The sequence below is a fragment of the Bufo gargarizans genome, chromosome 6 (genome assembly GCF_014858855.1).
Source record: "Bufo gargarizans isolate SCDJY-AF-19 chromosome 6, ASM1485885v1, whole genome shotgun sequence".
Lineage (NCBI taxonomy): Eukaryota > Metazoa > Chordata > Amphibia > Anura > Bufonidae > Bufo > Bufo gargarizans.
In genome coordinates, this window is record NC_058085.1 from 368,585,699 (window position 1) to 368,598,662 (window position 12,964).

Here is a 12,964-nt window from a genome sequence, read left to right on the forward strand (position 1 = left end):
CCTATAGCAAACCCCAAGCACCCTAATCAATTAGCGTGAGCAATGAGCGTGTGCTTCATTGCCAATGACCCACTACTGGATGAATAGACTTTTCTCAGAGCGCAAAAATACAAGTGTAACATAATATAAACTAGGGACAAGAGCCACTTATCAGTTACAGACAGGCAACCCAAAGGTGGGTCTCACTAAGAAACCAGCGAAAGGGAGGAAGAAGACCCCAAGTCTGCAGGTTACATGCATTTTAGGACACACTACATGGAATATACATCTGCAGAGTGCACATAATATGTGCTTAATGGGATGTCTATTTTTAAAGATTGGAATTTTTTGAAGAAATATTGTGGCAAAAGTATACAAAATATTCAGCCATGTAAATCATAGCAAGGCATATGATGTTGTATCTGTGGCTCATGCAGTACATCGCTTTACAGAACGAAATGTACGGAGTTCCAGATCCTTTCAGGAAAATAATGGAATCAATTATCCTGCCAAGGCTCCCTGTGAGAACTTGCTATTTAGGTTCCAGCACAAAAGAACATTTACAGAACATGCAAGGTTGTACGATGCCCATTGAGAGGATGCAAATGCCGCAGGAAACCGAGAGATTATAGTAAATGGTTATGAAATTTCACCTATTTCATGCTCTATTCAGAGAGCATTTGTAGAATCCACTTGATGCATACTGTACGTTGGGAAATATCTCCAAGCAAATCTAAGACGAATGCCTCCGATGTTGACAACTGCACCGCGCATGTCACCCTCTGTTCAATAGAGAAACATATTGTGATGCATGGTCCAGAGGTACATCTAAAGGTCACTTTTTGGGCATATTTCGGATAAAACATTTTTTATATTCTATCTTTTGCCAGTGCGAAAAGAGCTTTAAAGGCGTTGGCCCATCTCATACATTGGTGGCATATTGCTACTATTTGCCACCAATGTCAGATAGGTGCAGGTCTCTAGAACAGGACACCCAAAGTGAACGAGGGCACCATTCTCCATTCTCTTCTGTGGGAGTTTGCGCGCCTACTCAGCTCTTTTTGTAACTTTCATAGAAGTGAAGCATAGCATTCAATGTAAGTCATAATGAAACCATTTGCATGCCTATAGCAAACCCCAAGTGCCGCGTACAAGAGATATCTGACATTGGTGACATATCACACTTGTACCTTTGTATCTCGCTTCAGAATACCATAATAACATATGCAAGCTAAAAGCGGCTGCAATTAGAGAATACATTGGGAATATCACCTAGGGATTTTCTGCACAAAGTTTATGCCACTGTAAGGACTGTTTTAAGGTAAAAATAGCAAAATTCATTGGATTGGCTCTTCACGTGTAGTTTTTTTTTATATTGTTCCACTCATCTGATATCCTACAGTATTTTCCATAATTAGTAGGTCTAGAGGCTTGTTAATAAGTGTTGGGTAGTGGTAGCTACTAGTGAAACTCTTGAGAAGATTAATGAGAAGATTTATCTTAAGGGGAATTTTTGAAGCCAGTTTTGCTTGAGTTTGCATTGCCAAAAATGTATTAAATCTGGAAAATACCTACCCTCTTAGCTAACCATGCCCTCTTCTAATCCACTTTTCAAAAGTGGTAAGAACAGTATTAAATCTCAAAATGTCAAAATGTGCAGGGCTTCATGAATCTCCCCCATAGAGTTTCCAGAAAAGTGAAGCACCTTGGGAATTGTAAACTACTGTTTGGATATTATGGAAGTGGATGTGAATCCACTGTGCCACTGAAACAGATTTGGTGGCTGCCCTGGTCTTCACATTTTAAGTCCTATACAGGCATGTGGACTCTGCTGCACTACCTCTTGAGGCAGTCTCTGTTGAGTGGCTGCCGAGCCATGGGTGTCAAGAGACACCAGTTGGAAACACCATGGAGGTTAGGCAAAAGCTGTTGTCATAGAAACAAACCAAGGTCAGGGCTGGTGTCACGGCTGAGGATGGGGAAAACCCTCAGCCGTGCGATGCCAGATGGTGTTAGGCTGCTCGGCCAGGAAGACAGGATTAGGGAGCAGGTCACCTCCTAACGCGTCCCTAACCTGACCCTAACTCCTAGCTGCATGGGCCGACCTTTAAGGTAGGAGGACCCATGCTCCGGAACCTCGGATCCCTAACTCACCCTCCGTCCGGTCCCTGGACTAGGAGTCAGGGTAAGACGACCTACTCCTCCTAGGCACGGAGGAGCAGGAGTCTCAATGGCCAAGCTGCTGGGAAAAGGGGAACACAAACAGACTTACGGAAATGGCAGGCGAACTAAGTAGTTCCACCAACCTGCCACAGCCTTGCTGACTGGATCCCTGTGCACACAGGAAAACCAGAACCATAGGCTGCACAAAATAACACTGGAAGGTCCCAACAGAACATCGCATGGACATCTCACACAACATGACATAAACATAATGTGACAATATCTTTATGACCACAGGGGTGGCTCTCACTGGCAGGTAGAAAACACAGGAGGCTGCTCCAGCTAAGCATGGCTGAAGCAACCCTCAGACCTGTGCTAACAGTGAGGCTTTATAGGCCAAGAAGCCACACCCCACAGTCAGACACACCCAGTGACACACACACACACACAGAAAGGGAGTTAACCCTTCAAAATACCACAGAAGGGAAAACACAACTCAAAGGGGAAGAGTCCAAACAACGAACACACTGTGGCTGTTGCCGCAGGCAACGACATGGGTGGCAACCGTGTCCTGGGAGTCAGCCGGAAGGCCGGGACACTGCCACCACATGTACACAATACAACCAAACGTTGCCACGGACAGCCACAGTAAAGGGAAGAAGTAAGTGCACACCACACATAACACAGAGTGCACACAGACATACGAAAGTGCATACAAACGCGCACACAACTCCAAGGGAACTGCACACATAACTGTTGTCCGTGGCAACCGCACTTGAGGCTAACAACATTATGCCTCCAGCTGCGGTTGACACTACAACCCAAACCGCGGGCAACTGTATGCGGCTCCCAAGGAGTCACGGCCATAAACATGGCCGTGACAGCTGGTAGGGTATTTTAACCAATTTAGTCATGCCAAAGGTCAGGACATGCTGCACAATTCAAATCCGGGGATTAAGTCCGGTCAGGCAGCAGAGGGTTCAAATCCAGTAGTCAGGCTTAAGAGATACATGAGCAGGCCCGTCGCTACCCAACAGGCAAAACAAGCAATTGCTTGGGGCCCCGAGCTGGTTGGGGCCCCGAGCTGGCCCGGGGCCAAGCAGAGCCGGTGCCCGATGGTATATTCTAACCCCCAGGCGTTCCCATGGTAACGGGGACGCTTGCCTGCGGGTTAGAATATACCATCGGATCTGAGTTTTACGAGCTCAGTGAGATTGTAAAAACTCAAATCCGATGGTATATTCTAACCCCCAGGCGTTCCCATGGTGACGGGGACGCTTGCCTGGGGGTTAGAATATACAGGGCCACGCCGCTCACAGCAGTATATTTATAAACTAATCAGTAACTACTTTAACTCTAATCATTGCTCATTGCTGAGCTCTTTTCTTGGATTATTTGGATATCTTACTTTGTCTTAGCTCCGGTAATAGCAGGCAGTGCAGGGGGCGGCGCTCACTCACTGACCGACGTCACGCGCCTGCTCCTCCCACTAGGCGGCGCAGGCGCGTGACGTCAGTGAGTGAGCGCCGCCTGCACTGCCTGCTGTTACCGGAGCTAAGACAAAGTAAGATATCCAAATAATCCAAGTAAAGAGCTCAGCAATGAGCAATGATTAAAGTTAAAGTAGTTACTGATTAGTTTATAAATATACTGCTGTGAGCGTCGGGGAGGGGGATCTGTAGATGGCAGTGCCATCCACAGATCCCCCTACAGTGCCATCCACAGATCCCCCCTCCCCTAAACAGTGCCATCCACAGATCTCCTCCCCTAAACAGTGCCATCCACAGTTCCCCCCCCTAAACAGTGCCATCCACAGATCCCCCTACAGTGCCATCCACAGATCCCCCTCCCCTAAACAGTGCCATCCACAGATCTCCTCCCCTAAACAGTGCCATCCACAGATCCCCCCCCTAAACAGTGCCATCCACAGATCCCCCTACAGTGCCATCCACAGATCCCCCCTCCCCTAAACAGTGCCATCCACAGATCCCCCCTAAACAGTGCCATCCACAGATCCCCCTACAGTGCCATCCACAGATCCCCCCCTCCCCTAAACAGTGCCATCCACAGATCTCCTCCCCTAAACAGTGCCATCCACAGATTCCCCCCCCCCTAACCAGTGCCATCCACAGATCCCCCTACAGTGCCATCCACAGATCCCCCCTCCCCTAAACAGTGCCATCCACAGATCTCCTCCCCTAAACAGTGCCATCCACAGATCTCCTCCCCTAAACAGTGCCATCCACAGATCCCCCCCCTAAACAGTGCCATCCACAGATCTTCCCCCCTAAACAGTGCCATCCACAGATCTCCCCCCTAAACAGTGCCATCCACAGATCCCCCCTAAACAGTGCCATCCACAGATCCCCCCTAAACAGTGCCATCCACAGATCCCCCCTCCCCTAAACAGTGCCATCCACAGATCCCCCCTAAACAGTGCCATCCACAGATCCCCCCTAAACGGTGCCATCCACAGATCCCCCCTAAACAGTGCCATCCACAGATCCCCCCTCCCCTAAACAGTGCCATCATGGCACTGTTTAAGGGAGGGGGGGATCTGTGGAAGGCACTGTTTAGGGGGGATCTGTGGATGGCATTGTTTAGGGGGGATCTGTGGATGGCACTGTTTAGGGGGGAGATCTGTGGATGGCACTGTTTAGGGGAGGAGGGATCTGTGGATGGCACTGTTTAGGGGGGATCTGTGGATGGCACTGTTTAGGGGGGAGATCTGTGGATGGAACTGTTTAGGGGGGAGATCTGTGGATGGCACTGTTTAAGGGGGATCTGTGGATGGCACTGTTTAGGGGAGGGGGATCTGTGGATGGCACTGTTTAGGGGGGAGATCTGTGGATGGCACTGTTTAAGGGGGATCTGTGGATGGCACTGTTTAGGGGAGGGGGATCTGTGGATGGCACTGTTCAAATTTCATGCACATTAAATGCAACAGCAGTATTTGCACTGTAAACCTCCTTTTTTATTTATATAAAGTGTGAGTGAACTTAAACTGTATGGCTATACTGTGGTTCCTGTAGGCTTTGCGTGCGTAAGGTGTGGAGGGGGGGGGGGGCCTCCATGTCTATTTTGCTTGGGGCCCCCAAATTCCTTCAAACGGCCCTGTACATGAGTAGTTAGACAGGTACTAGGAAACATATTGCTCAGGCACACTCCTACAGAGAAAGGGGCATTAAATAGGATGAACAGTTCAGGATGTGATCGCTGGTCCTCCAAGAACCAGAACAAAAGTACGCACCCTACATGTAGGCAGAGGCAGTGCGGGCCCAGAGCACACACAGACCAGCATGGAGTGGATGGAGCAGTGAGCCGACTACGGGCAGCCGGAACCCAGTAGCAATGGATTGGTCAATCACTCTGGAGGCCATGACCTCCAGGAGCAGGGAGATAATGTTGGCCACAGACCGCCAGCTTCACCTCAGGGTCTCCACAGAGCAGAACAATCTCTCCTGGTGCTCTGGAGGAAGAAGTTGCTGGTTTGTGTGCGATTGCACACAGTAGGGTATTTGTTTGGCGCACAAAAGGACGACCTCAGACAGTGGACTTTGGTGAAATAGCTGTTTTTATTGTTCAGTAGACAACGCGTTTCGGAGTTTATAACTCCTTTATCAAGTCTAAAACAAGGGTATAAAAGAAAAAAATGCCGGAGGCAAGAGATGTATCCCCACCTGGTTAGATGGGTGTGGACATGCATTGAACAGTGGAATATTTAGAGAGTTTGTGCGCGTGCCTTTAAGCATTAAAATGTGCATAGTTATATACAAAAAAAAAAAAATTATACATAAAATAATGAAGGCAATAATAAGATCTGTAGTTTGCAGAGAAATAAAAATGCAAATGTCAGTGACAGCAGCAGCAGTTGATTAAAAGCGAAGAAAGTCAGTAAGTATTCGGTGGTCCGCGTATGAGGTCACTATTGGGCCCAGGTGTGTATTATTTCTGCTGGCATAAAAGATTGTGTGCTCAAGTATGTTTCAGGAGGACTGTGGTTATCGGATGAGTGAATGTATATGGCGTGTGAAAGCTGGTGTCCCTAGTGCGGTATGTGTGTGTGTTATGACGGTATTAGGTTGAATGTGGTTGTGGGGGGGGGGGGGTTTACCTTAATCGGGCGTCAGCATAGAGACAGGCCAGATGGCTGTGGGAATAAAAACACAACAAATGAGAAGACGGACACTGGGCAAAGGGGCATGATGATGTATGTGTTTGTGGTGATGGAACTGAGGGGGGGGGGAGGTTGCGAGGAAAAAATATGACAGGTGGCAGGTTGGGGGGGGGGGGGGAAACATAGTGCTGTGCAATGTGATGTAGTATGTTGTGTTTGGAATAAGGCTGTGGGGGTAATAAAGAAGGTGGGGGTAATAAAATGAAGGGGGCGGGTGGCCGGTGGTGATGAGAAGGGTGGGTGCAGTGTGTGGTGGTATTTTGATGGTGCTGGAGGGAGGAGGAAGGGTGTCCTGTATAATGGTGGGGATTTTGAGCTGCGCTGGTGGAATGTGGCCCCACATGGTGGTTAGATAGGCTGACCAAGTTATTTGGGGTGCAATGGGGGATGTGGACATCACAAGCGCTGTGGCAGTCTGCCTCTTACCTGGAGCGTCTGGTTAGTGCTGGGAACGCCGCTCTCCATGTGTCTGAGCGCGCGCTTTTTGAGTTCGGGTGGCGGGGGCGGGGTTATGATGTCAGAAGGGGGCGTGGTCGTGACGTCAGAAGGGGGCGTGGTCGTGACGTCAGGCGGGAAGGCTACTGGTAATGCTGCGCCGATCAGCTGATGTGCTAAGGGGGCGGGGGAGGGCGGTGTACATAGTTGTTATGCCGATCAGCTGGTGTGCTGGGGGCGGGGTTGTGGCGTCCTTGAGTGCTGCTCGGCTGACGCTGGGCAGTGAGGGAATATGTAATGTGATGAGTAGTGGACAGTTTAATGTGTTATGTTGGCAGCACGGGGGGGAGAGGGAAAAAGGGGGGGGGGGGGCTGGTGCTGTGTAATGTTATGTGTTGATGGGGTGTTTTGATGGGGTGGCTGTGATGGGGTGTTTTGATGGGATGTGATGTGATGAAGGGGCTGGTGTGTTGTGGCTGGTTTGATTCATTTGAAATGGAGTGGGGAGTGTACTAGGGTGGCTGGTTTGAGGCATGTATATGACCTAGAGTGGCGCGGTAGTTGGCAGGTGGGCGGAAGGGATGTGGTGGTGGAGAGAAGGGGGGGGGATTATTGGGATGGATGGTGGTAAGGTGGGTGGGAACGGAGAGGTGGGAGCGTGAGTGCTGTGGGTGCTGGAGGTGGTGGGCACGTCGGGGGTTTGACATGGTGGGGTAGGATGATTGGAGATGGGGGAGGGGAGTGGATGGGGGGGCAGTGAAGGAAAGGGCAGTGGTGTGTGTGAAACAATATGGACTGGTGCGTGGCAGAGTGCGTGGTGTGATTTTGAAGGGCAGGGATCCGGGTTTGTTTAGATGCAGTTGGTTTCTAACAGTTCGTTTAGGCAATCTGGGTTTTAGAAGCAGTTGGTTTCTAGCGATTCATTTAGGCCGTATGGTTCTATGGTTTGTAGTTTGAATATCCAGTACATTTCTTTTCTCCTCAATTTCTGGTAGCGGTTACCATGGGTGGCTGGGATTTCTTCAATGGGTAGTAGGGAGAGGTCTCCTGCATCCTTGTTGTGTGCCTGCAGGAAATGTCGGGATACTCCATGTTTGAGGAAGCCGTTCGTGATGTTCCACCGGTGTTTGTTCATCCTCTCTCTCAGAGTGAGGGTGGTCCGGCCAACGTATTGTAATCCACAGCTGCATTCCAATAAATAAATGATGTATGATGATGAACAGTTTAGGAAGTGCTTTATTTCAAAATTTTCTCCTGTTATATTACTGGAGAATTTGGTGGTCCGATTTGAGATGTTCAGACAACACTTACATCTTTGGTGTCCGCATTTATAACTTCCAAGCATTTTGGGAAAGAGGCTCAAAATGGCTGGGGGATGTTTTTTCTGAATGCGCAAGCGACTAGGGGCGATGAGATTTTTGATTGTTTGGGCTCTTCTGAACGTTATGTGTGGTTCTGGTCGTATATGTTTCGTTAGGAAGGGATCCGCTTGTAGTATCTGCCAGTGCTTCTTCAGTATATTTCTCAGGGTCGTGTGGTTGGTATTGAATGTGGTTATGAAGGATGTCTTGTATTTTTTGGTGGTATCTGGATCACTAGGTTTGGTGATTGGTGGTTTTGTTTCTGATGGTAGGCAGTCATCCTGGGTGTATTTCTGTGCTTGCCGTAGTGCTGCTTTGACGACGCCGCATGGGTATCCTTTGTTGCGGAATCTTTTTTCAATTACCTGGCTTTGTAGTTTGAAGTCTTCATCCTTTGTGCAATTTCGACGGATCCGCTTGAATTGGCTGAATGGTATGTTATTTTTCCATTTTTTGTGGTGTGCGCTCCTATAGTCCAGATAACTGTTTCCATCTACTTTTTTAAAAAAGGTTTTTGTTTCGATGATATTTTCCTTAGTGGATAGGACTAGGTCCAGGTATTCAATAGATGTTTCGGAATAGTTGGCTGTAAAGGTGAGATTGAAGTTATTTTTGTTTAGGTGGGTGGTGAAATTGTTGGCCTCTTCTAGGCTGCCATCCCAGATCAAAAGCAAGTCATCGATATAACGTTTGTAGAAGACTAGTTTGTCTTGCCAAGGGTGTTTGTTGTAGATGAATTGGTTTTCGAAGATTCCCATGTACAGGTTCGCGAAGCTGGGCGCGAATCGCGTCCCCATAGCGGTCCCCGCCCTCCCCCGCCCCCTTAGCACATCAGCTGATCGGCGCAGCATTACCAGTAGCCTTCCCGCCTGACGTCACGACCACGCCCCCTTCTGACGTCACGACCACGCCCCCTTCTGACGTCATAACCCCGTCCCCGCCACCCGAACTCAAAAAGCGCGCGCTCAGACACATGGAGAGCGGCGTTCCCAGCACTAACCAGACGCTCCAGGTAAGAGGCAGACTGCCACAGCGCTTGTGATGTCCACATCCCCCATTGCACCCCAAATAACTTGGTCAGCCTATCTAACCACCATGTGGGGCCACATTCCACCAGCGCAGCTCAAAATCCCCACCATTATACAGGACACCCTTCCTCCTCCCTCCAGCACCATCAAAATACCACCACACACTGCACCCACCCTTCTCATCACCACCGGCCACCCGCCCCCTTCATTTTATTACCCCCACCTTCTTTATTACCCCCACAGCCTTATTCCAAACACAACATACTACATCACATTGCACAGCACCATGTTTCCCCCCCCCCCCCCCAACCTGCCACCTGTCATATTTTTTCCTCGCAACCTCCCCCCCCCCCTCAGTTCCATCACCACAAACACATACATCATCATGCCCCTTTGCCCAGTGTCCGTCTTCTCATTTGTTGTGTTTTTATTCCCACAGCCATCTGGCCTGTCTCTATGCTGACGCCCGATTAAGGTAACCCCCCCCCCCCCACAACCACATTCAACCTAATACCGTCATAACACACACACATACCGCACTAGGGACACCAGCTTTCACACGCCATATACATTCACTCATCCGATAACCACAGTCCTCCTGAAACATACTTGAGCACACAATCTTTTATGCCAGCAGAAATAATACACACCTGGGCCCAATAGTGACCTCATACGCGGACCACCGAATACTTACTGACTTTCTTCGCTTTTAATCAACTGCTGCTGCTGTCACTGACATTTGCATTTTTATTTCTCTGCAAACTACAGATCTTATTATTGCCTTCATTATTTTATGTATAAATTTTTTTTTTTTTGTATATAACTATGCACATTTTAATGCTTAAAGGCACGCGCACAAACTCTCTAAATATTCCACTGTTCAATGCATGTCCACACCCATCTAACCAGGTGGGGATACATCTCTTGCCTCCGGCATTTTTTTCTTTTATACCCTTGTTTTAGACTTGATAAAGGAGTTATAAACTCCGAAACGCGTTGTCTACTGAACAATAAAAACAGCTATTTCACCAAAGTCCACTGTCTGAGGTCGTCCTTTTGTGCGCCAAACAAATACCCTACTGTGTGCAATCGCACACAAACCAGCAACTTCTTCCTTCACAGTCCCTAGGAGTCCCTGGCAACTCCACCTAAGGGACCGAACGGGTATTGGCAGCACCGACCTTTCCAAAATAACCAACGCCCCCCTATTTCTCCACGTGTACCTACCTTCACGGACGTTGAGCTCCAACCAGCACAACACCAAAAGGTGAGCACACTTCGACCATTACGCAGAACAACACAACCGCTACCCACCACCCTATGAGCGCCTCTCCCCTTTCTTTTCTCTCTTGCCAAACTGCTGTATATTCCTGACTCCGTCAGGACCAAGGCCTCAAATACCTTTGGCCTGGGAGTACGGCGGCTCTAGGTTCCCCGTGGAATTCACCCACCTTGACAAACTTGAACCCCCACCATGGACTACTGCTCTAAGAGAATCCAACAACGAACCAAATTGATATCGATCTGGACAAATAATGGAGCAACCACTGAACACACACAGTGCGTAGAGACTCCAACAAAGACGACGCCAAAGATTGAAAGTAGAGACCTTCTCCACTTATTCTTTGGTTTGGAAAAACTACTAAAAGAGGAAATCCAGCATCATTTAGACTGGTTACTCCTCGAAATCTACCTCAAAGAGAACCTCGTCCCGAGAGGTCTCAGACTGAGGTTCAGAAGCAGTTTCGCAAACGATCCCTTTTTTTCTAAAGAATGGGATGAATACCTATTGAAATGCGCACGCGGCATGCTCATCATGCTATTGACAAAAAGAAAAAAACTCTGTGAAATCCTTAAGGCACAAATTGAAGAATCAGCAGCCACCCTAACTCAGTATGCAACCCACATAGATTTCACCAAATACGACCGATCCATCACCACAAGAGTACTCCAATACGAGAAAGAAACACTAGATAGCAAACTCTCTAAACTTGATCGCGATAGAACTGACTTTAGCACCAACAATATCCATTTTTGGCTCAATGGATCAGACAACCACCCACTGCCCACCACACACAACCAACATGCCCCAACAATGCAACCGCCGAGAACCACCACAGACAAGACCAGTGACGGTCATCCACAACACACCAGATCGCCAAGAGCTACACATTCCAGAAACCACTCCCCCTACCCCTCCAATAAACATTACAAACACCACCCCACCAACAAACGGTATCAAAGGAACACGTTCCACAACAGCCATAGGTTCAAACCTCCCATCACACACAACAAACCCAATCATGAAGTTAGGGAGGCCCACAAACCCCCCCGCAAGACATCACCCTCACCACCTCCAAACCCCACATCCACTAAACACTCCACACCACCATTGATCTACCAGACCAGTCACCCCACAGCACTACAGCCCGCCCCTCCGAACACCTCCAAACACACACCAAAAGGCCCCACAGACCCGAGCCAAAAACCCACCTCCATAAAATGGTTCATTCCCAACGACCACGGCCCAACCCCGCCTCCGGACCTTCATCACCTATCCAACAATCGCCTACATTTCCCCCCCACCACATTTTGTCCTCCCCCCACCTCACCCCCCACTCCCAGCCCTATGCCCACCACCGACCTCCCACCACGGACTCCCGAACACGCCACCACAACACCCGAAAACTCTGCTCTCTTTGAAGATTCCCTTATCACCATCCATAACCACAGCAATCTTGGTACTATGGAACCCCCGGACCACCAACAGAACTGCTCCTCAATCACTGTCCACAACACCAGCAACCAGGATATCACCGCATCAGTCCACCAACATTCATCTTCTTTTTTACCCCTCCCCGGGGCCCTGACCCCGGAAGCAACATATGCCTTGCGGCATCCGTCAGGGACAACCATGATCACCGATTTCTTCAGACCAGTCCCAAACAGAGGAATAAAAAGACAAATAAACCTAGAAGAGGACGACGAGGAGGAAGAGGCAGAACAAATACAGAAAGAAAAGAAAACTGGGGCAATCCAGAAACAGACCCCAAATCAGCTAAGTCCCAAACGGAACAAAACGAAACATCAGTAAGGATCTTCAACCTCTCATCGCACAAACCCAATGAAGCGGAAATAAGCCTGCTACAAAAAGGGTTGTCATTTTGCCCAAGCGGCAAATTCAATGAATTTGATCTATTCGTCGACCTCAATTCCTATATTCGGAAATTAACATTAGCTAGGCACTTCGAAATCCAGTCCGCAAAACCAAAAATCGCCGAACCAAGTAGCACCGAAAATGCACAACCTGACGAAATCATAAAAGCCATCACCACAGGTCTGAAACCCAAATCCACTTTCAACCCGATATACCATAGGGGGAGCCACATCGAAACCTTCTCTGCACTCGTAACAAAAGACCTCAGAACCATTAATAAAGATCTTAATACAACAAATAACCTAAACAAAAAGAAAAAATCGCCCTCAAAGAGCTAATGGATAATAACAGCATCATCATCAGAAATGCTGATAAAGGAGGCGGCATCGTGATCCAGGACCGCGAGGATTATTTGGCCGAAGCACAAAAAATCCTAGGAGACAAAAACTACTATGAAATCCTATCCCACAACCCGATAAAGGAAGACACCAAAAAACTATTGGGCCTTCTGGAAAAAGCAGAATCACAGGGAATATTAACCAAAAAGGAAAAAGAATACATTACCATAGACCACCCGAACCTGGCACTTTTTTACCATCTACCAAAAGTACATAAATCCACCCACAATCCGCCAGGGAGACCGATCATATCTGGCATCTCCTCA